The following is a 23,949-nucleotide window of genomic DNA, read 5'->3' on the forward strand; positions in this document are numbered from 1 at the left end:
CTTTTCTTTTCAGAGTTTCAGTCAAGCAAGAATTCAATTCCCAATCACAGCCCAGTCCCTCCTCAAATAGTACCTATTAAAAAAGCATTTGTTCCCAAGGCATGTGGAGCCATTAAATTAAGAAGATAAGAAAACCAGTAAGGATGCTTCTCTTACCAGGAAAGGAGGTGCAGCGCATTGTGTGTAAAGTATTACATTAATAACAGTCATCGGTTCTTTCAGCAAATATTGAAGAAGTGTCTGCCATGTGCCAGATGCTGAGAAAATGGTGATGAACAAAACATGCTTGATCCCTGACATTTCAGATTTTAGATTCTGGTGGGAATGTGGATTTTAATTGTTTTAGGCCGGGTGCAGTGGCTCACACCCATTATCCCAGCACTTTGGGAGGCCTAGGCGGGCGGATCACCTGATGTCAGGAGTTTGAGACCAGCCTGTCCAACATGGTGAGACCCCATCTCTACAAAAATACAAAAATTAGCTGGGCGTGGTAGCGGGTGTCTGTAATCTCAGGTACTCAGGAGGCTTAGGCAGGGGGAATCGCTTGAACCAGGGAGGAGAAGGTTGCAATGAGCTGAGATTGCGCCATTGTACTCCAACCTGGGTGGCAGAGTGAGACTCCATCTCAAAAAAAAAAAATTTTTTTTTAATTAAACTAAACATCACACAAAGGAATATAAAATTGATTTAAGTGCCATGGAGGAAAAGTTCAGGACATATTGAGATTGGGAAACCCGGGAAAGCATGGATGGTCTAGGCAGAAGGGGCAGCACAGACCAAGGCCCTGAGGCTGAGGAAGCTGTGGTCCCTGTGAGGAGCTGATATCCCAGTGTGGCTGGGGCTCACTGCGGAAAGGGCTGTATGCTGTGAGATGAGGCTGGCCTATTTGATGCCTGAGACTATGATCCTGATTTTAACTCTTATCTGCAGCTGAGACCCCTTCCCTGAATTCCGCTCTTAGCGTCTCACGTTGTCTCAGCATCTCTTTACATACAACATGCCCAAAACTGAACTCCTGGTCTCCCGCACTGACCCTGTTCTACCCGCCATCTTCCCCGTCTCAGTTGATGACAACTTCATCCTTCCAGTGTCTTGGATCAAGCACCTTAATATCTTCCCTGACTTCTTACTTATCTTCACAGCCAATCCATCAGCAAGTCCTGCTAGTTTTACCTTTAAAAGAAGCCATAATCCAACTCTTTCTCACCACTTCTCCCAGAACCTACCCAGTCCAGCCCACCATTGTCTCTTGCCTCCCCATGGGTCTCCCAGCTGCCACCCTTGCTCCTACACAGTCGATCTTCCAACCACAATGGAGGACTTTATAAGTGATGGATGCTCTACCCAAAACTATCCAATGGTTTCCTACCTAGCTGAGATTAATATACAGAGTTCACAGCATGTTTAAAGTCCCTGCATGATCAGCCACCCAGCGGCTCCCACTGCTTCCCTCCTTGTCTCCACATCTGCTTCCTTGCAGTTCCTCAAGCTCACCGTCCAAAACAGCAGGGCCCTTGTACCAAGCAGCCCCTTACCTAGAAAGCTCCTTCTCCGCATCTCCATGGGAATTCCTCCCTTCCCTGGTGGCTCTCCTCTCATATGTCACCTTATCTGAAAGTTCATCTTCCTGGGCTATTCCAACTGCAACATGAAAGAGCACACTTGATCCACTTCCCTGGCCTCATCTTTCTTTTTAGCACTTACTACTATATTAAGTATTATTTACCTATCTACATGGAGATTTTGTTTGTTTTGTTCACTGCCATATCCTTAGAACCTGGAAGAGTCCTAGCTAAAGACAGCAAAGATCCACCTTTAGTGATGCCCTTGGCTGGATTATCACAAAGCCATCTCCAGAAGTCCTTTTGTATAATATTATAAACCCAGAAAGGAAATAGATTGAGTGCCTAGTGTCTTACTAAGATTGAGGCTTTGGAAATGCAAGAGGAGAGAGAAGTCTGGCTAGGAGGAGTGAGGAGAAGGTCAGGGTTCATGGGAGGTAGGTCAGTCTCTGGAGGAGGAACACAGACCCCTAGTCCCCGGGACAGGCACCATGGGGACATAGAATGCATTGAGAGGTGGGAAGGCAGAGATAGAAGGAATAAAGTGTGCGTATCCAAAACAAACTCGGTTTCTGTCACAATTATGCCTAAGCTCAACCCTAAAGGAAGAGTTTTCAACCAGCCTAAGGGAAAGGAGATTAATATCGTCAGAGTATACATTTCTCTTGCCAAAAGATTGGTCATGTGTTTTTTACAACCATTTTTTTAAAATCCACAGCAAAGTTAAATGTCAAACAATAGGGGTTGGTTAAGAAATTATGGCATAGCAACTCAATGGAATATTATGCATAATCATAGTTTTGAAAACTATGTAGCGACATGAAAACATGTCTGTGGTATAGTTTTAAGTGAAGGAAGCAGAATTTTAAGATATGTCTATGCTCTGATTAAAACTATTTACAAATTATGTTCCTCTCTAGACAAAGAATGCAAGAGAATGTAAAAATGAAAAATGAGTTTTTCCTTAGGGTTATAAGATTCTCGGTGATGGATTCATTCGCCTCCATTTTTGATTTCTAAAATATTATGACAGTTGTCTTTAAGCAACAGAGTTTAAAATTAAAGTGATACTGAGAGAAGGGGACTTCATCAGTATACCTAAAAAATCTTCCTAGGATGGTCCTCCAGGAACACTCACTAGGCTGGTTAACATCTAATGTTGATTCTAGGAAGTCTATGGCAACAATGAGTGAGTGTCTCTTTAGTCAGTTCATGCAAAATTAATTTGCATCTACTATGTGTAACCATCTACTCTATGCTAATTCAATGAAAGAAGTCAAAACTAAGCAAGATTCAGTTCTTGTTGTCATGGAGCTTATAATCCAGGAGAGGGAATTTATGAAAAACACAAAAATAATCACAATAGAAGATACATTTTTTAAAAAACCATAAGAAAAAGATTAACAAAGCACTAAGGAATTAATTAATTTTGCATTCTGCTTTTGGTTTTGCAGATCAGGAGATGATGACTGAGATGGGCCTTGGAGAGTACTGTTTTCACAGGCAGGAGGTGAATGTAGCACGTCTGGGTGAATGTATGCGCGTGTGTGTCTGGAACCACTGTACTAGAGGATCACAGATGTTCCGGGGAAGAAGAGATTTTGAACATGCCAGAGAGGCACTCAACACAAACCACAGTGGATCTTTCTTGAATATGGGGTACACCTACAAGGATGTGGCTAAGACTGGCCTAGGGGCCTTGAAACAGGGCACCAGCAAAGGTTCTTGAGAAGGGAAATGGGATGTTCAAATCTATACAAGAGAGCAATTCTTGGTAGCTAGAATGGACAGAGTATGAGTTCAGGGACCAGACAAAACTGGAACCAAACCCAACTCCTCCATTTACTGGTTTTGTCCCACTGGTCGAGTCCCTCAACCTCTAAGCCTTATTTTCCTTAGCTATAAAAAGGGGTAATTGTAGCCCTTTGCTAAGTTTGTTATGAAGGTTGACATAGTAGAGCAAGAGAGGAGTCTCACTAAGGACACAGTAAATAATTCTCCCTACAGTTAACAGGAGGAATTGGGTTAGAAGGAGACAGGGCAAAGACATTGCTAAGGCAGAGTCCAGAAGATGTGACAACGATATGTTCACAACTACCAAGGAAAAGGGCCAAGTCAGTGAGGGGCATGAAGCTTCAATCTAGGGGCCCAGAGGACAGTGGTGGCCCTCACTGAAAAGGTGTGCCAGAAGGAGAACTAGTATGAGGATGAGTTTGTGTTTGAACAATTTGAAAATTAAGGAAAAGCAGCAATCCATTTAGAGGAAAATGTCAAAGGTGCAGCTGGAAGCGAAGGCCATTGCCCAGGAGAGAGGTGCAAGCTGGAGATACATACAATAAATGCTGCAAGACTGTGGTCTGAAATGCTCTATCAACACCTACTCATACCAAATATGCAGAGAAGCTGTTGGATCAAAATACCCTATTTGGCATGTATTCTGACTGAATTTAGCAGCCCATGTTTTCCTCCATGATGTGTTATCTTTTTTTAACAGCTTTGTTGAGACCTAACTCACATACCATACAATTCACTCACTTGAAGCATGCAATCTAATGGCATTAGAATATTCAGATTTGTGCAACCATCACTACAATTGTAGAACGTTTTCATCACCCCCAAAAGAAATCACATACTCTTCAATGGTCACCCCTGAACTCCCCACCCCACCCCCAGTCCTAGGCAATCATGACTCTACCTTCTGTCTCTATGGATTCGCCTATTCTGGACATTTCCTATGTATGGAATTATACAATATATGGTCCTTTACGGCTGGATTCTTTTTCTGAGCATGTTTTCAAGGTTCATTCATATTATAGTATATTTCAGTAGTTTTTTTTATAACCAAGTAATATTTCAATATATGGATGTACCATATTTTGCTTATCTACTCAACAGTTGATGGGCTTTGGGTTATTTCCACATTTTTGGCCATTAAAAATAACCCTGATAGGTAGTGATGCTGGACATCTTTTCATGTGCTTACCGGCCATTTGTGTATTTTCTTTTAAAAATTTTCTGTAACAAAACAATCTGTACAACAAACCCTCGAGACATTGAATTTACCTATACAACAAACCTGCACATGTACCCATGAGCCTAAAACAAAATTTTTTAAAAAACTGTCTAGTCAGATCTTTGTCCATTTTAAACTGAGTGGTCTTTTCATTATGATGTGTTTCTAAATTGCAGAATTTTGCCTTTCTTTTCATTGTACAAAACGAAGGTAACACATACACATAAATTATTCATCAACAACCAGAAAATCAGAATTTTTTTCCTTCCCACACTGAAACATTTATACCTAATCATGTGTGTGTGCGTGTGTGTGTGTGCGTGTGTGTGTGTGTGTGTGTTTATGGGAATGGGTGATTTTTGTCCTTGTCAGGAAATATTAGCACATCCAAACAATAACTGTTAAGGCTGCCAGAGTAGCAGACTATACTTGTATTTAATTCTTTCTTCTTAAGGTTAAAAGTTGGTGTTACCCTTTCAGCATTGCTCTTTTAAAACTCCTGGGGACAAATTCAAGGCCAAACCAAGGATAATGCTTACATTAGCAAAACTTTGTCAGTCAGTGCAACACGTATGTATCTGTTTTTAAGGGTAGGCTTGTTTTCCTGTGTTTTGCTAGCTAAGTCCGTAGTTGGTAATTAACATGTGGATCCCCATCTCCGAAGACTTGTTCCAAGTTTTTCCAGGGATCTATCTGAGGTTTATTTTCAGCATGTGCTAAAAAAAGTCTGATTATAAAACATATCACTCTCAATCTGCCAGTTCTAGAGTCCCATTATTACCTGACCTGGGTGCTGCCTGCTTGCTGGGCATACCTGCTGTGGTGGTTTGAATTGTGTTAACCTTAAAGGAGATATGTTGGAGTCCTAACTAAGTCCCAGAAAGTGACTTTCTTTGAAGATAAAGTATTTGTAGAGGTAATTAAGGTAAAATGAGGTCATTAGGGTGGGCTCTCATGCAGTATGACTGACATCCTTATAAAAAGAGGAACTTGGAGACAGCTATACGAAGGGAAGATCACGTGACGTCACAGAGAAGACAGAAGAAGGAAGGAGGCCTGGAACAGATTCCTCCTCACGGGCCCTGGGAAGGAACCAACCCTGCCAATAGCTAGATTTCTGACTCCCAGCCTCCAGAACTGTGAGAGAATAAGCATCTGTTGTTTAAGTCCCCGAGTTTGTGCTACTTTGCTACAGCAGCCTCAGGAAGCTAACACTCCCAGCCATGCCCTAGACCCCCTGAGTGCCAGAGCTGTGGCTGCCATAGGCGGAGGGGGTGCCTCTCTCCCTGTGGAGCCACTCTGGGAGAAGTTATCAAAGTGGTACTGCCATGGAACCCAATAATGCACTGTACCTTTCAGTTAGAGTTGCTCTTGGCGTTTCTGTTCACAGCCATTTTCTGTTCTCAGGATGCAGACACAAGCCCATGGGCACTGGGCCAGAACCCATCCCCCAGTTCAGCACCACAAAGGATGACCCAGACTTTCTTACCGGGTCAGGCTTATCCTGACTCCATCTCCCCCACTCTCTGGTCCCCTCATCTTCCAGTTAATCAATCCCCAAGTCATACTGCTCTTGCCTCTTACATGGCTTTTGAACCTGGCACCATCATAGCTCAAGCCCTCATCACCTCTTGCCTGGATAACCACAATAGCCCTTAACTGGGTTTTCTGTCTCCAGGCTTGCACCCCCTCAGCCTCCTCCTGAAACACTAAATTGCAGTGACTTATTTGGTACAAGTTCTATGAGGAGTGGGTTTGTGTCTGATTTTGATCATGTATCCCTGGTACCCAGCACATAATAGATGCTCAGTTAATATTTAATGAAGGAAGGGATGAAGGAAGGAAAGGAACTTAGGCTCAAACAGGGTGCTGATATTTGTGTTGGAAAGGAGCTGCTTGGTTTATTTGCGGTTGTTGTTGCTTCTTAGTAACAAAGAGCACACTTGGTTCCATAAGTGTATGTGGCTAGCATGGAGGCAGAGGGGACGGACAAAGAGAAGCAGGAGAAAAGGAAGAAGGGAAGGAAGGATACCTGAATTCCAGTTATATGTCTGGCACTTACTTTAGCTGGGACTGCACATACCACTTAAGCCCTGAGATTCTTAGTTTCTGCATCCATTAAAATGGGAAGGATAATATCTGTCCTTCACATTTCACTGTGTTGTCATATCACCCTAATAAGACAATTTCTATTAAATAACTTTGAAACTCCTAAACAATGTAAGGTGTTATTAATCAGTGGTTGTCTAGGTATGGACTATTGGGCAAACAGGCAGTTACTCTCATAGAGAAACACAAATGAGAATCCAATGAATGTGAATTTCCATTCCTGATTACACACATCACCGGAAGTTCATTAGCTCTGGTTACTTTCTTAGCTTAATACATGTAATGTATGCACCAACACATGTAGGATGAACCACATGAAACTGATCATATTCATTCAACCACAGCAATTTTAAGTTGATGTGTCCATATAGCCAGTGCATTGGTAAGCATCATCACTGAGCCCAGAGACTTTTTCATTCTGGAGTCCATGGCTTCTGGGTCCATGAACCTTCTCATGAACATTTGCCGATGTGTTACTTTTCTGTAAACTAGCTCGTAGCTTTTACCTAATTGTTTAAAGTGTTCATAATCCAACAAAGCCAGGAGCAACTGACCCAGCCCTGCTTCTTACTGCTTCCAGAAACTCTTCTTTTAATAATTCTGACACCCCACGCCAGGGAGGTCACTGCTTTCTGAGACAGTCCTTTCCATGGATGTATAGGTTCACTTGTTCCAAAATTCTTCACCCTTCGGAGCCAAAAGAGCAAACACAGCAAACCCCATCTCTCCACACAGCAAACTGTCTCCTTCCCGCAATTTTCACTGTTTTTCCCTGAAGCACAGAGGAAGTCAGAAATAGTATCCTCTTGTCCACAGACTGTTCCTTGATATTATGCACAAGCCTGGGTCTCCTCCTTTCTGAGTCAAATATCTCTAATTTCCTCCACCATTCCCCCTGTGATCTGTCTCCAAAATTTTCAACTCCCAGGTTGTCCCCCACAAACCAACTTCTCATTGGTCAGTGTTACTGTGAAGTGTGGGTTTGCATTCCCTGACATAAACTACAAGGCTACTTTGCCTGACTTTTTTCATTGATCTCAGTTGAATAGATATATATATATATATATATACACATACATACACACACACACACACCAAAGGCAATCAAGTAAATTTCTTAAAAACTGCTCAAATAAGGTCAAATGCATTTTCAAATGGAATGATACAGCTTTCTACACAGAGGGCTCACCCAGATCCAAGCCAGAAAAGAGGCATGCAGTGTTACGTACCTAGCTTTTAGCTACCCTGGATACTCCTATGCGTCAAAATCACATCACGCACATACCAATGTCATCTCTCTACATTATCCCAAAGTGCAAAAGTCCTGTTTAGATTTTTGACCTTCCCATTATGACAGTAAAGTGGAAGCATCTCCAAAATCTCACAAATCACCACTAAAGAACTTACCTAACCAAATACCACCTGCTCCCCCAAAACCTATGGAAATAAAATATTTTAAAATATGGTATATGTATACCATGAAATACTACTCAGCCATAAAAAAGAATGAAATCATGTCTTTTGTAGCACCTTGGATGGAACTGGAGGCCATTATCCTAAGTGAAGTAACTCAGGAATGGAAAACCAAATTTCTGGATGTTCTACTTATGAGTGGAAGCTATGGGGTATGCAAAGGCAGACAGAGTGGTATAATGGACATTGGAGACTCAGAAGGGGGAAAGGTGGGAAAGGGTGAAGAACAGGAATCACCTATTGGGTACAATGTACAGTATTCCAGTGATAGAGGTACTAAAAGCCCAGACTTTACTGCTACATAAGTCATCCATGTAACCAAAACCACTTGTACCCCTAAAACTATTGAAATAAAAATCAGTGAATGCAAATTTAAAAAACAAAACAATACAAAAATTAAAGTGGATGCATCTAGCTTGAAACAAATGGTCTGTACATCCTATTTTCCCCCATCTGGGGAATGGGTACAAGGAAACATTTTCCCGATTTCTTATAACTGTGGTAAAATATATATAACATAAAACTTGCCACTCTAATCTTTTTTTTTTTTTTTTTTTTTGAGATGGAGTCTTGCTGTGAAGCCCAGGCTAGAGTGCAGTGGTGCGATCTCAGCTCACTGCAGCCTCTGCCTCCTGTGTTCAAGCGATTCTCCTGTCCCAGCCTCCTGAGTAGCTGGGACTACAGGCGTGTGCCAACATGCCCAGCTAATTTTTTGTATTTTTAGTAGAGACGGGGTTTCACCATATTGGCCAGGCTGGTCTTGAACTCCTGAACTCAAGTGATCCTCCTGCCTCGGCCTCCCAAAGTGCTAGGATTACAGGCGTGAGCCACCATGCCCAGCCTAACCGTAATCATTTTTAAGTGTACAGTTCAGTAGTGTTAAGTATACTCACACTGTTGTACAACCAATCTCCAAAACCCCCTATGTTTTTTAACAAGCATTAAATAACTACAACTATGTGAAGGAATATAAGACTTCTAAATAGATCTCCTAAAATATCTTCTAAACGTTAAATAAAGATAAAGCAGCCACATGATTTACTCTTAAGCCTTCCTTTTAAAGATACAACCACGTTTGTGCTTTAAAAAAAAGGAAAAAAGAAAGAAAGCACATTTCCTGGAAAGGATAAAAATGAACTTTAGGTTAAAGACTCAACCTGTCTGTCTTAAGAATGTCCCTTCCAAAGGGCATGTTAAGTAATTATACGTACTCTTTTTCTCCCTGATTTTTGTAAGCACTTCCAAAGCACATGAAAAAAAAAAAAAAAAAAAATTGTACTTTGCTCATGCTGCCTCCATCCAATCAGCAGACATTACTGTTTTGTTTTGGTTTTTTAGTGTTTTGAATGGTTTGGAGATCAGCACGGGTGTTTAGCAAAAAGTACAATTCCAAATTACATGCTGCTGCATGGTGCCAAAACACTGCACCCTCATCTTTGATGACGTCAACACAGCACAGCCCTAAGAATGGCGGTGGTTAGTCATCCGATTTTGCAAAACTGGAAGACAAAATTGTAAACAATGTGTGCTTAGACAGGCCTTCTTAGAAAAAAGGAGTGTCTTAAATATGGTTTCAATTTTTTTAATTTCACTATATCTTTTAATCAACAATATGTACCTGAGTCAATGTTACAAATAGATACTTGTCCAATAGGAGTTACAGTTTGTCCATGGGCTTCCTAAAAAAGATGATAAGTACATTTGCAAGTATATGCCCTACTAACATTGTGGTCCTCACTGGCCCAGGTTTCTATGTATACACATATTTATTTTCATATAAGCATAAACACCATAAGTATGTATATGTATAAATATTAAAATTGCTTTAAATTTAGCATGATGCTTGGAGGAAAGAAGCCAAAATAACGGTTCCCTGGCACTGGTCAAAAATTGCACTATTAATCAATATCTCACCCATCAAAGACACACAAATGCAGACAGAGACTGCAAATGGCCAAGCCCAACCTATTATCATTATTAGGAGAAAACAAAAACCAAATACTCAAACACAGATGGCTCTAGACCAAGTGTGAAGACAGTACATTGGCACGACAAGGGCTAAAGTGTTTTATAAAAGATAATTTAGGAGCTAGGGCTAGAGTCTATCTTGCTCAATAAATGAATACGTACAGGCCTTTGCTTTCAATCCCCAAAACAGATGAGTAACTTACATCATTAATCTCATTGTCTCTCCACACAATCCTTTTAACAGTCAATCACAAAGTAGTCTGAGAGAAAGTTTCCCTGGATACTACCAAAAACACAGGTTTGCAACAGATGTCTCCATGCAACTTTTAAAACAGATTCCATGTTAAGAAGTTAATATATCCTTGTGTATTTACTAATCAATCCAGGTACATGTAGCCTGAAGCTGGGAAGTAAGAGGTATTAGCAAGGAAACCATTTAACTGCAAAGAATGCATGGGAAAGCATCAGAAAGAATGTTATTTATAAATACAAAGACAAGTGCAATAGTACAAGCAATTGGAAAATCCCTGCTTGGAAGCCACCCAAAGCAATGCTTCTATCTGGCATATCTGGAATACATGGCACTAATAAATGTGAGCTCTTTTCTCCTACTGACCACCCACCTAATCAATGAGCAGGATGCCTAGCCTTGGCAATCTCTTAGTTTTCCCATCTATAAAATGGGGATTAGAGCTATGTGTTAATAAACGAAGGCTAACATTCTTCCAATGAATGACATTACAGAAAACACAAATATCACCACGAAATGTAGAAAAACATGTAATTTTACATTTAAAACTAGTTTATAGTCATGCTTTAAAGGCGATATGGTCGAATAGACATGTATTTGGAAATAGATGGCTCTGCAGGGGATAAGGAGAGTGAGGGTCAGAGTGAAATGACTCATGAATTTGGGGATGCAGAGGCTCTCGCAGCATGAAGTCACAAGGGACTGACACCAAGGTCTCTCCTCCCCTTCACAAACAATTCTGTTTGTAGACTTCGCAAGAAGATGCGTGAGGAGTTTGGAAATTATTTTTTATTTTATACTTTTTGCATCCTTTAGTGAATGCACAGACTGGTGTATTATTAAAAACAGGTATATTAAAATAAAGCATTCTGATGTGCATTGAAAAATATTGATTCTTCTAATATTTTAAAAGGTGATAAATAAAAATGAATACCTTAAGTCTAGGAGGTTATAACTAACATCTTGACATGAGCAATTCTGGTCTAGACAATAACACAAGCTTGTTAAAAGCTTGGAGGGAGGAAAATTCCGGGGGATCCAGATGTCTCAACTGGAGTAAAAATCTCCCTCCCCAAACAACTAAAGGCATGTATCTGGGGCAAAAGAGTAAGCTGGCAAAATACTGTAACTGAAATGTGAGGATCCTGACCTTTTCCAAAACAGAGAGTTTCTACGAGGCTACATGTAAATCAAATCCTAAATTAAGATTTCTAGGGAAGCAGACCACTTAAAACACCCACATTTGAAAGTTACACAAAACAGAGCTCATTTGTGGTGCAAAGAATTATTGTCTAAGTTATTCATTCTGTAAATTTTAATCTTTATCAGTTATATTTTCCTAAATATGTGTTGCAGGATACGGCAAGCTTGTAACAACCGCTTGCTGCCCTTGAACTCTGAATGAACGCTTTACTGCAATCCCTTTCCTTAAATAGAATCACAGAATATTAGGGTAGAAGATTCCTCAGAGATCAGTTAGAACTGTGGTTCTCAACCTCTGCTACACATTGGAAACACTTGTGGAGCTTTTAAAAGAGACAGAGGCCCAGGCCTTCACCCCAAACCAATTAAAGCCGAATGTCAGAGTGGAAGGGTATCGGTGTGTTTTAATAAGTTCCACAGGTGGTACTATTGGGCTGCCAGGATCATAAACCACTGATTTACCCTGTGTTGTCTGATACCATAGTCACTGACCACACATGGATATTTAGCACTTGACATGTGGCTAGTCCAAATTGAGATATGCTGTAGTTGTGAAATACACACTGGATTTCAAAGATTTCATATCAGAGAGAGAGAGAGAGAGAGAGAGAGAGAATGTAAAGTAGTACATTAACATTTTTATACGGATTATATGTTTAAATGATAATATTTTGGATATCTCAGGTTAAATCAAAGTGTTCTTAAAATGATTTCACCTGTTTCTTTTTAACCATTTTAATGCGGTCACTAAAACATTTAAAATGGCGTATGTGGCTCACATTTGTGGCTCTCACTACTGGACAGTGCTGGGTGAGCCCAACATTCTCATCACAAATGAAGAAACTGAGGCAGAGATGCATAATAGCTCAAGGCAGCTCTCTGGGCATTGCGTGCCTCCTGCAGTCTCAGGCTTCGCATTGTTGCAGAGCCACGAATGGACAAAGCTTGTTATGCCATCAGTCGAATTTCAACTCTTCTTTCCCCCTTTTGTTTTCCTAATTGTTTCTTCTAAGATTTGACATAAAAATCTATTTTCCTTACGGAAAAATATCCCTGCTCTACTGTGTACACATTTGTGACTTGTTACTGCAGGATTATTCATCAAGGCAGAGTAGTTGAAATGTATGTTAAAAAATGAATCTAGGGAAACACTAGCAGAAGGAAAATGCAGAGAATAGACAGAGAAAACATTTTGTCATGTTGTAGTTTAGAAGATGACCCTGGAGGCCCCCAGCATTCTGACAGTCACCTTCGACACAGGATCATTCCCTGATATGATTTTAGAAGCTTGAGCCTATAATATTGTTTTTCCTCCTAGGAGTCAGTGTTTTTCTGCACAATGTTGTCATTGCAGTGAGGCAAATCAGACCCTCCGTAATGGTGCACCACACCATAGCCAGATACCCTGGCGGAAACGGACTTTATCCCAATGCCTTCTACTCTCTGATGCATGAATTAATACCTGGCCAGTCAGAAGCCAACTTACTTAAAGAAGAAAATCTTGTTTTGTTAAAGTGAAATGGTCCTACCAGATCTGGCAAATAGAGATTACACCTATTTCTTCCAGTAGTCAGCTAACTCAAACAAAAACAAAGATTTTTTTGTTGCATATATTTTCCCCTTGGGAAGCCAACAGAGAGAGGACTGCATAAAACTGGCTGAAATGTGCTATATTTGAGAAATCATGCCTGCAACACAGGAGCTCCTCAGTGTAATAAAAGAATAAAAAGAGACCTGAATTCTGATCTAAAACCTCATGCAAACAGCTGGAGAGGAAACCTGTGGGTGAGGCCGAACAACACATACAGTAGATGCATTCAAGATTTCTATTTAGACATTGTTATTCCCCATCTTAAATACAGCACAGCCTAAATATCATCTTAAATCAAATGCATGGTGCTCTAGAGCCCTCTGTGTTGCATGCATGAATTTTTTTAGTTATGATTGGTCAAGTTTTGCCAGTCAAACCTCAAAGAACATACTTCCAGACTCAATTCACTTCTCACCACCTCCAAACACACTCATATATATCCACCTGGAAAGATAATGTATTACAGACAGATCCTAGGCAAAAGTACACCTTCTAGAGTGAAAACATCACCCATTTCTCTATTTGACAAAAAAGGTTATTTATTTTAACTTTAAATAATATTTCAGATCCTGTCCTCATAGATGGTAAAGAAAAGACAGGAAGTAGAGAAAGTCACTGCCTTATTCTTGAGACAGTCTTTCGGACCATTTTTACTCTGCCTGGTTTTTACTCTCAGATGAAATGTGGATGGTGTGGTTTTACAGAGTATGTCTAATAACAATGATGATAAAAGGAGAATTTAAGTTAAAATTAATTAAGGAGGCCCATATTAGAAAAAATAACATTGCAGATATTATATAAGAATAAATGAAACTACAGCTTTTATGATTAAGGTATTCATTCCAAAGATCTGAAAAAATTTGTCTTTGAAAGATTAGTCATCAAAAGGTTTGAAAAGAGCAAAGGATACAAAGTCATGGGTTATGCCCCATTTCTGACAAGGGCATCTATGGCAGGAGCACCCGACCTGGAGGCAGGGACCAGGCTTCTCAGCCTGGTTTGGCTCTCTCTAGCTCTGGGCCTTGGGTGAGCCAGCGGTCTCTTCTGTAAAATGAAAAAGTTGGTCTATCAATTTGAGGCTCTCCCCTAGCCCTACCGTCCCCATAAAGGCATAAGCGTTTGTATCTCACCATCAGAATCTCTAGGCCTAAAGGAACTCCCTCTAAAATCAGTTCTAGTCAAATGCCAGCCTGGTAGTTTTCAATCCTTGTTAAGGATTGAAATCCTAAAATCCTTTTAGGGTTAAGATCAGAAATGTGACCTTAAGGAAATAGAAGAAAGCAGCTGAAATACATATTTTTAAAGTGATAAACTGATTCTGATCTATTTCTCTGGGGGCAGAGGGAAAGGCAATACAGTGAACTTGGAAAAAATAAATATTGAAATGTCAATATAATATCTTACACATTCAAGAATTTATCCTAAACTTTATCTTTTACTGGGAAAGTCCCAGAGTCCTCAATAAGAGCTTCAAAAATTTTAGTTGGGTTTCTGGAAGAATGCTATTACTATCTGGAAATTTCTAAAAGGCCTCTCTCTTTAAAAAAAAAAAAAATTCCTATGTTAAATCTACGATTTGTCCAACAATGGAATACTAATGGATACTCAAAAAACACTAATTGCTCATTTTTTCCTAATTACAAAATGTAATAATTCTTTAGTGAAAACATTAAACATGATGTCATTTTTAAAGTGCCAGACTTTCTATTTAAAGCATTGCCACAAAGTAGATAGCTTACTTAGTTTACAAATAGCAACACAAAACGGGTCTTCTGTGTCTTTAAGTCTGTTTAGCATATCCGAAAGTGCTTCTTCCTCACACTTAGATATTTAAGGCAACTGCCCCCCAGTTTATTACCTTATCTCAATTGTTTAATTTTCTTAAATAGAATTCAGAGAAATAGTCATAGATTTAAATTTTTAAACACTACTAAAGCATTGGTTGATTCCCATAATATAGCTGGTAGTCAAAGTGGACAAGATAATGAATTGACTGAGATCACTGTTTCATCTTCATCCAAGAAAGCTGCCTCTAAAAAAAGACCTTAAATTGCTGTAGAAATCCAATTTGTAAGAAGCATATAGATGGGAAACACCAGCCAGGATCACATTAATTTTGTGACTACCGACATTGCTTTGAAGTGAAGAAGAAGAAGAAGGAGGAGGAGGAGGAGAAGGAGAAGAAGAAGAAGAAAAAAGAAAAGATGACAAAAATAATAAGTCCACTCAAATCCCAATTTTAATCCAACAACACAACCAGAAGAAAACAAACTACAAATACAAAGTTCACATCTTAGTGATCTAGTGAACATGACACCCCCACAAAATAATTTTTAGCTTGGTAATAAGTAAACTCCAATGACAAGAAAATATTATAGGATTGTGATACCTCATTGCTAAAAAGTAGATTATAGTAAGAAATTGGGAGTCTCGGAACTTGCCATCATGGAAACTCCATGATTGATTGGTTTTGAACGTGTAGGTGTGGGAAACTGACAAATCATTGTAACAAAAATATTCAACTTACTAGAATTGAAAATCTATGCAGGAAAAGTCTCTCTGACAAACTACCATTCATTTAGCCACCTACTCAAATAAAAGCTGCGACATAACAGAGATCTAGAAATAAAGGCATGGTTTCCAATTTTTTGTTGGAATGTTCCAATAAACTATCTTCTCAGGTATAAACTATATAAGGTTGTGACTGACTACTGATTGACAGGCAATTTATGGGCACCAGCAATTTACATAAAAAATAGTGGGCTTGGAGATATTTTCAAATATGTTTACTATGAGTGAAGTTGAAAAATAAAAACCACTATAATCAGTAAGGATTTAAAAATAAGAGATCTATATAAAATGCTATAAGCAAAGGAAAATGAGAAACATTTCTGGGGAGACACAAGTGAGTTTTTTTATTATAAGTTTTAAAACTAAAGTAATAGCTGATATTCAACCAATAGCATCATCCTTTGGGGGCATACACATCTAGGTTTGAATGCAGAAAACTGTTTTGTTTTTTTTTTTTAATTTTTAGGTTTCTTTTTCAAGAACTTTCTTATTAAAACTTAAATACTTATTGAAGTGATCCATGAAACCTCATAGAAAGGGGAATTCATGCTTGACACATTACTTAACATGCTTCATAGCTTCCCCACTGCAGTTCATATGCTCCTGAATATATTTTACCCGGGAAATAATAGTCTTATTCACACACACACACAACCTTCCACATAAAATGCTACAAGTCCCAGGAAACTGACAAAAGCAACATTAAAATTTTGTGCAAAATCAGAGCTCCATATCTGAATTCCATCTATGAAAACACAACATTGGTTCTATTTAACTAAGTGCAAAGTTTTCTCTCTGCTTAATAAGCATGATAAACATCATCCTTACCATTATCTGTAGAATAAAAGCAGCAACGTGTTGCTTCCTGCAGTCACCAAATCAAGGTTTTTCTTCCTTTCTTTCTAGTAACTTCTGTTTCACCAGCAAGATTAGGAAGAAAATAAGTCTTGAGTATTTGCCTCAGTATTTCAGACCAGAAGACTGTGAAACTAGCTCTTAGTAAAAAGAACAGGTCTGGTATTTTACAATTACTTCTGCAACCCAGAGGTACCTCCTAGACTCTGGTACCTCCCTCGTTCTCTAAGTTTCTTTTAGTAATGAGACTAATTTTTCCAGTAGCCTTGAACTCCCTAGATTTAACTGACATGGAAAATGTGACTAAAAATTTGTAGAACTGTCTAGCCTCCAACCCTACACAGAATCAACTTTGTTGTAAATGTTGAAGAACACCTCGCAAGCAGCTACATGCTCAGTTTCTACTCCTGCACTACGCAGCAGAGAACACCAAATAACAGTGCGCCATCTAGTTAGCAAGCTGCAATCTCCATGCTAGAAGGGGGGACACTTTCAAACCCTGGGAGTTAAGAACTTGTCAGGGTTCAGCTGCTCTAAAGGTCCAATTGTTTATTTAAATAAAAAAAAAAATATCGCTACTGAGATAATCCACATCTAGTGGATATGGGAAAATTTAGGTTATAATGGCACTACAAACTTTTACATCTAACTTTGATTTACAAGATAAAAGCAAGTTTTAAATTAAAAGGGCTTTCTGTTAATAGAGCTTATTATTCTGAAGACGGGAATGATTTTCTTCGAAAGTTGTCCCTGGGTGCATGCCTATTATCTTTGCTTTTCCCCTTCCACTAATGAGCATTTATCTAAAGAGCCTGTTAATCCTCTGATGTGTGCTTCTGGTCAGAGGTAACAGTTTGAATAAAACCACTAATCACTGATCACTAAATCACTGATCATTAATCACACTTTCCAGTGCCCATGACTGGGCCATTTTTTTTTTCCTTTAAGTCTATGCATCACAAACAAGAAGTTCAACATTTTCGATGCACACATATTGTGTGGAGGTTACACTATTTCATCTCTAGATGTGAATAAATACTAAATCCTGCCACAAACTTGGGGAAGTATGTCAATTAGACCCCAGACAGGAGTTTCACAAATGTCTACCCTACAGCATGGCTTTCACTTTGAAGAAAGTAGATCTAATTATAAGAAAACATGTGTTCTTCAAGAAATTCCTCATATTGGCAATATAAATATTTCTTTATTTAGTTTTCACCAACTCCAAATCAGGAACCACTCCAATTCCCTCTCCCGCTCTATCCAAAACTCTGTTAATACTTTTATAATTTAATTTCTGCACATTTCCCTCCCCCACCCCCCCGCCAAGAGTTCTTTTTACTTTGATCCCTTGCAACAAGTCATACACAGGGTCTTTATTTCAACTGCCAGATACGGAGGTTCTGACTCAATTCAATGACTTACGTATTGAACTTCCTCTTTCAACATAGAAACTTAAGGTTAAAAGCTAGAAACTAACGCACACACCAATTTATTGTATGGAAGTTTAGGTTCAACAACTCATATTCCCTTACTTTGGAAATGAAACGTTTAGTCTTGATCCTTTCAGCTAAACCTGATTTTGTCAGCATCCTGGCTTCTTCGTCTTCCCTCTTCTGCTGAAGGGCAGGCACTACGTAAAGTGAAGTACTTTGTTTGCAGTGGGTGTATTGCCTTCCTAAGTCACCACCACGAGGACAGAGTATTATCATAACGCTTGGAAACATTTCCTGATTTGCCTTTTCTATCAGGACTAAGCATTTTCGCTCTAGAGGAGAAGGCTTGCTGGTGCCTTTCTTAAATAATACAAAAGGGCAGATTGCGCGCTGATCAGGTACAGTGGTCCCCTCAGACCCCAGAAGCTTTTACCCACACTCCAGGGACTGTGCTCGCTCCAGGGAAAGCTGTAAAAGGCGGGGCCGGGGCTAGAGTGATAACGGTGTAGACGGGGGAGTGGTGGAGAGGGAGGGGTTGGGAAGAGAGGGCAATAAAGATGCCTAGGGAGGGGGCGATTGCACGAGTGTGTTGTGAGGAGGGTAGGGGGATGCACAGCAGAGTTGCTTTGTCAGCATTCTAAGCTCCTGAACCCTTGAGGAGCTCAAGCCGTTAATCAAACACTTACTGGCCTGCAGAATGACGTAATGGACCTGTATCCAGCCTTTATTCCTTGACACATGTCAGAGAAGGAGGGAAAAATAAAAATCAAACACATTCTGCAGACTGACAACGAAACATACAAGTAGCCCGCTCCAGACCCCGGCCTTGAACAAGCATCAAGTGGGGGCGGCACCGGTCCAGGGAAAGTTGGGGACGGGGATGAGAGTGTGGACAAGGTCTGGGGCTTTATCTACTAGACGTCCCTTAAAAACAACTCTATGGCAAAGAAGTGGATGCAGCTGCTGAGAGAAAACATCTCCTTGGTTCCTTCCTTCGCATCTTGCCCCTCTAAGAACTTCACGAAAAGTTCAAGTGGTTCTGCCGAGAATCTGCCGCAGGGGGAGACTCCGCCGCCGGGTCCTGGGAATTGCCTGGGCGCCGCCAAGGCTCGAGCCGGAGCTGTCATTTGGGGCAGCGGCCGGGAAGAGGTAATGATGCCAGCGAGAAAGCAGCGGAGGCAGGAGGCGGCCGGAGGAGTGGACGGGAGCGGACGGAGCCTCGCCGCTCTCCAGCCCGGAGTGCCTGGAGCGAAAGCCAAGCGCCCTCCAAGGGCGACCTTCCCTCCCCGGGCGCGCGCCAACCCACTGCAGCCAGCAGCCCCAAGGGAGAAGTGGCAGCGGCAGCTCCGCACCGGGGAGAGCGAGCCCCCTGCGCGCGCGCCCACCCGCCCCCTAGGTGACCCGGAGTCCTCGCCGCGCCCGCTGGAAGTTTGCAAACTTTCTCCGGGGATTCCGCCGCCACGCTGGGAAGCTGGGGACGCGGGGGGAGGTTCCTGGCTCGCCGTCTCCGCTGCCGCTTGACCGCACTTCTGGAGGACTCCGCACCTTGCCAGGTCTCTGGAGGCAAACACACACCCCCGATTCATAACTGGTCCCCGCGTCAGGGGACTCGCGCGCTCCCACACACGCACGCACGCCGGGCGGACTCGGCGCCGGCTCCACGTTAGCATCCCTCCAGGCGCGCGGCGCGGCGGCCACCGAGCGCTCCGGCACTCACTCGGCGCGGGGTCTCTGGGGTGGCCTCAGGACACAGCCGAATTCCACAGTCTACCAGCACTCGGGGCCGGACTTCCCTCTGGTCCGCCAAAATGTTTACAAACACAGATCACCCTCCAGAAAAAAATGCATCGCATCTTCCCTACTCCTTGCCCTGTGACCTGCCCACTGGACCAAGTAACCTCGCGGCTGCTGCCGAGAACCAACCCCTGCAAACAAGTACGCTCCCGAGATGGCTCCCGCGGCAAGTGCAACAAAAGTGGCTAAATGCAAAAGCCCCAGAAGTGGCCGAGCCGTATTTTTAGGAACTTACCAAACAAGTGTGGAGAAGGCAAGAGCGGAGCCCGGGTGAAGGGACCACGTTGGACTGAGCAAAGATTACAATACATTCTATTTAGAGTGCATTACATCACCCCCCCGGTGACGTCACGTGGGATTCCTGAACTTCTAAATCATTGCGGTCCGCTGGGGAGGGACAGAGCGAGGGGCGGGGCCGGCGCGTCGAGGGGGCAGGCCCCACCCCGGCCCCGCCCAGACCCCGCCCCGCCCGCGCGGACCCTGGTGCACCCGCCGGGGAGCGGCAGCGGCGGGGGCGACTGCGCAAGCAACAGCTTGCAGAGCCCAGCGCCGTGTGACACGGCTCCCTGACATTAGTGGTGTGAGTCAGCTTGGAAACAATCCTTATGGTTTCAGACAGGACCACGGAGGAGGCGCGGGCGTGGGCTGTTCTGCGGGGAGGGCCTGATGGGGTTTGAAAGGTGTAGGGATGGGGGTTAGGGGAGAGGTGGGGAGGGGGATGCTGAAGGATGTGGGAAGAGGCTTTGCAAACAGAAATGCAGGACGCTCCTCCCTCCCCCAATGAGGATGTCCAGCTCCTTTTTGCTTGCGACAGTCATGACCTCATTTCAGTGTTCCCTGCATCCTGGCTTCTCAGAGCACTCACTTGTCACCCCTTCTTCACCGCCCCCCATCTCACCTCCTCCAGGAGAATAACTTCCTTATGGTGCACACTCTCATGAAATACACAGCCCCCACCCTTCGCGGGACCCCTGCTTCGTGCGTCTGAGAAGCTGTAGGGAGAGTTGCTCCTAAGGCGAAAGGTGAATCACAGCTAGAGCCAAGTGATGAGCCTGATTTAGACACGGCGTCAGAGCTGAAAGGGCCCTTGGCTGTCACTTCCAGAGCCTCTTCGGTAACTGGCCCAAGCTCACGGGCTGGGAAGCGGCAGAGCCAGGGCCAGACTGCAGGATCCGGGCGCCTGGTCTGCAGCGAGAGGAGCCTGGCGTCTCCAGCATCCGGCCGTCACCATCACTGTCACCATTCCCCTGCTGAATTTCCTTTCAGAAGTTCTCCCTTTGAGTAGGATTCAAAGAGAAGGCATAGACTAAATCCAGCCCGATTCTAGACGACCAGTGCCAACCTCGCAGCCCCTCACACCTTACAAAGCATTTGCAACCACGTGAATTCCCTTGTTTCTCACAACAACCCGGGTACCATAAGTAGGACAGGTATTATAATTATCCCCATTTTACAGGTGAGCTAAGGCAGACACCAGAAGGTTAGGGGGCTGGCCTGAGATCACTTGATGAGCAAGGGGTGGCACTGGGCCCACCTCAATCCCTGTTTTCAAGCCCAGATCCCAACTGGGCTCCTTCATAGAGCCAGGGGTAAACATTCCCTTCTTGTGGGTTATTGGTGGTTGGAACCTCTGCTAAGAACACATTGGCTGGGAGTTGGAGCTTTGCTTAGAAACAGTTTAGCCCCCGTTAATAAACAATAATCATTTCTGACATTTATGTAACATCTGACATTTATATAGTACCTCTCATCCCAACGCATCACAACCATGACGGTGCAGTTTGCCAGAGAATCATGACTGGACTGGCTAGAAACTGTAATACATTGCCTGGATTGTCACATACTTCTGAGCTGGTTTTGACATACTAAATGGAAGAGCTTAGCATGTTATTTCTGTTTTTAAGTGTTTAAATGGCCCCTTGCCCTTTAGTGTTCCTTGAAACCACAGGGACTGATGACTGTTTGATCCTCACAGCCTTATTCAGAGTTCATCACTGAGTTTTCTACTTAGTGTTTTCCACATGTAGTCCTGAAGGAACGACAAAAGAAGGGCTCCAGTCCTAAGCTGAACCTTAACCAATAAAACTTGAAATATGACATTTCCTTTATGGAAGGAAGCAATACCCTCTCAGGATCAGTTCTATGACCAGTACAGCCTTTTCTACCTAAAGCAGGTGTCTACCATCTTCTCCCTCAAAGAAAAAGTCTGAGCCAGTCAAGGAGCAATCTAGAGGCAAAAAGGGGATAAAGCCAAAACATACCAGAGCTCAGGCTAAGAGCTTATCTTTTTCCACAGCTGATAGGAGCAAAACAAAGGAATAGAATGGAGAATTGAATAAGTAAGTCTGGGTGATCTGCAAAATATTTTAAAAGTAGATAATCAAAATACAAATTTGAAACATTTAATTCTCAATATTCTCTACATGAAAGCATACATATATAAGTTTTAATGCTAGTAGTTCATCTATTTCTAACACTATCTAAATTATTTGTCTGTATTTATAAATTATTTCTGATTTTTGTTTGACTTGCTGTAACTAAACAATGCTCCTGCTTGAGCATAGTTATGCTCAAGCATGACATATGGGAACACACATCAAACTTTCCATGACTTTCCAATAACTTGATAATCATTAGGTTACTTGAAGTCTCAATAAATAGAGAATTTCTGTTAACATCAGCAGTATTGTTCATGATACTGACTCCTCCCTCAGCTTCTGCTATTGGCCCCTTGCCCTTTAGTGTTCCTTGAAACCACAGGAACTGATGACTGTTTGATCCTCACAGCCTTATTCAGAGTTCATCACTGAGTTTTCTACTTATTGTAGAAATAAAATAATTGCAATTTAATGCAAAAGGTTTCTAGCTGTCATATTACAGACTGAGATTTTTACATATTCCAGATCTCTGTTACCAACTAAATCACACACACACACAAATCATTTCTAAATGTAAACTGAAGAAAAGAAGAGATATTTATGAGTGCAGACTCTAGTGTCAGCCTGCCTGAATTCAAATTTTAGCTCTGCTACTTGACTCCTGGTTCTCTGTTTCCTCAACTATGAATGAGGATGGTGATGATAATCACAGCGACTCAAGTTCAGAATTCTATTACTTAAGAATTGTGCTTGGGGCCACGCACGGTGGTTCACACCTGTAATCCCAGCACTTTGGGAGGCCAAGGCAGGTGGATCACCTGAGGTCAGGAGTTTGAGACCAGCCTGACCAACACGGTGAAACCCCCTTCTCTACTAAAAATACAAAAATTAGCTGGGTGTGGTGGCAGGCACCTGTAATCTCAGCTACTCGAAAGGCTGCAACCTGGGAGGCAGAGGTTGCAGTGAGCTGAGATCATGCCATCACACTCCAGCCTGGGTGACAAGAGCGAAACTCTGCCAGAAGAAGAAGAAGCAGGAGGAGGAGAGGAGGAGGAGGAGGAGGAGGAGAAAAGATTTTTGTTCGGCACAGGGCAAGTACGATGGAAGCACTCATTCTCTTTTTATTAATAAAGGTATTTTGGCTAATGCTGTGATAGGTGGGCATTCGGTGATTTTTTCTTCCTTTTTTACAAACTTAACTAAATAACTGAAGAGAGAACCTTTACCCAGTAATTCCCCCAGCCCCACATTGCCTTCTGTATGTGTCATCTGGGCCAAGCAGCCTCTCATCTGTCAAATGTGCCAGCAGAGCCCCCGTGTTTGTGGACTCATATTTCTGCCTCATGCTCACTCAGTCTCTCCCAGGATTTCTCAGAGCCAGAGTTTCATGGAGGCTGCAGTTACTGAGAGCAGCTATGCCAGAGCATCTCTAAGGGTGCCTCTGCTGGTGGTGGCCATGGCCTGGGGCATTTGCTCTCTGGGGTGCCAGCACCACCACTAGGAATGCCCTCTCACCCACCAGGTCTCCATCCATTGTGGCCTATCAGACTTATGGAGACAGGGACGCTTACATGAGAACCAAGGTAAACTGGCTGGGGTACCACCCAGCCAACATTCTCCCCAGGCTCATCCCATTTCTCCCCACAAAACAGGAGTACAGGCGGGACACAACCAGCCCTGGAGGTACTATTGGCGGTGGCAGAGAGATTGGACCTATGCAGAGCTGACTGGCACCTGCAGTGACCA

The 23,949-nt window shown here is 42.3% G+C and overlaps 1 protein-coding gene across 3 annotated transcripts in view; it reads right to left on the reverse strand.

Annotated features, from left to right (window-relative positions):
• The window catches only part of CREB5 (cAMP responsive element binding protein 5), a 415,731-nt gene extending 395,615 nt beyond the window's left edge, over positions 1 to 20,116 (reverse strand). For all 3 annotated transcript variants that reach the window (XM_005549906.4, XM_065542173.2, XM_074035306.1), the window contains exon 1: positions 20,061 to 20,116. The gene's annotated coding sequence lies outside the window, so the exon portion shown is untranslated. The remainder of the gene's footprint in view (positions 1 to 20,060) is intronic.
• Positions 20,117 to 23,949: the final 3,833 nt, after the last annotated feature.

The sequence above is a fragment of the Macaca fascicularis genome, chromosome 3, assembly GCF_037993035.2.
Source record: "Macaca fascicularis isolate 582-1 chromosome 3, T2T-MFA8v1.1".
NCBI lineage: Eukaryota > Metazoa > Chordata > Mammalia > Primates > Cercopithecidae > Macaca > Macaca fascicularis.